Below are 1,122 nucleotides of genomic sequence, written 5' to 3'. Positions count from 1 at the left end.
GGGATTTTGGGATTCCCTCTTTTCCTGGGATTTGTGGGAATTCCCGATTCCTCTTTTTTCCCCCCAAAAATTGGGTAAAAACTCCTGGGAATTCCGGGAATTTCCCCGCAGGAGCCGAGCATGAGGCGCTCCCCGGAATTCCCAGAAAATCGCCCGGAATTCCCGGAAAATCATCCCAAATTCCCAGAAAATCACCCGGAATTCCCAGAAAATCGCTGGGGGGACCCCAAACCCGGCCCCCTCTGGAATCAGGAGGTGAGTGCCGGGATTTGGGAATTTCGGGTCGGGAATTCGGGAATTCCGACGGATTTGGGGTCAGGAATTCGGGATTTGGGATCGGGAATTTCGGATCAGGAATTCGGGAATTCCGGTGGATTTGGGGTCAGAAATTCAGGATTTGGGATTGGGAATTTGGGAATTCTGGATCAGGAATTCGGGAATTCCCGCCGGGATGAGCCGGGGTTGCCTTGGAGGAGCCGCTCTTCCCAAAACTTTGGGAATTTTGGAAAATCCCAAAAAAAACCCTCGGAATCTGGAGGGTTTTTCCTTCCCTTCATCCGTCCTGATCCTGGGAAGGAAAAGCGGGATTTTTCCGGGATTTTTCCGGGATTTTCCTGGGGTTTTTCTGGGATTTTTCCAGGGTTTTTCCGGGATTTTTCCAGGGTTTTTCCGTGATTTTTTTTTTTATTTTTCTGGGATTTTTCCGGGATTTTTCCGGGGTTTTTCCGGGGTTTTTCTGGGGTTTTTCTGGGATTTTTCTGGGATTTTTCCAGGATTTTTCCAGGAGTTTTCCTGGGATTTCTCCCGGATTTCTCCTGGATTCATTCCAGAATTATCCACGATTTATCCCCTGATTTATTCCGAGTTTTCTCCCCGATTTCCCCCCAATTTATCCCCAATTTCCCCTCAGATTTTTCCCGAATTTTTCCCAAATTTCTCCCGGGATTTTTAACTCGATCCCGCCCCAGAAATGGATTTTTTAAAATTGAATTTTAACGGAAATTGTGATTTTTCAGCCCGATTTTCACCTGCAGGAGGCCGGGACGGTGCTGAGGCTGCGGCTCCCGGGGGAACCCCGGCCCAAGCAGAAGGTGCGGAAAAAACGGGAAATTTGGGGGAAAA

The sequence above is a fragment of the Malurus melanocephalus genome, unplaced genomic scaffold (genome assembly GCF_030028575.1).
Source record: "Malurus melanocephalus ecotype Western Australia unplaced genomic scaffold, MMel_1.1 scaffold_1473, whole genome shotgun sequence".
In the NCBI taxonomy this organism is placed as follows: domain Eukaryota; kingdom Metazoa; phylum Chordata; class Aves; order Passeriformes; family Maluridae; genus Malurus; species Malurus melanocephalus.
Note: the sequence above shows the minus strand (reverse complement) of the source record.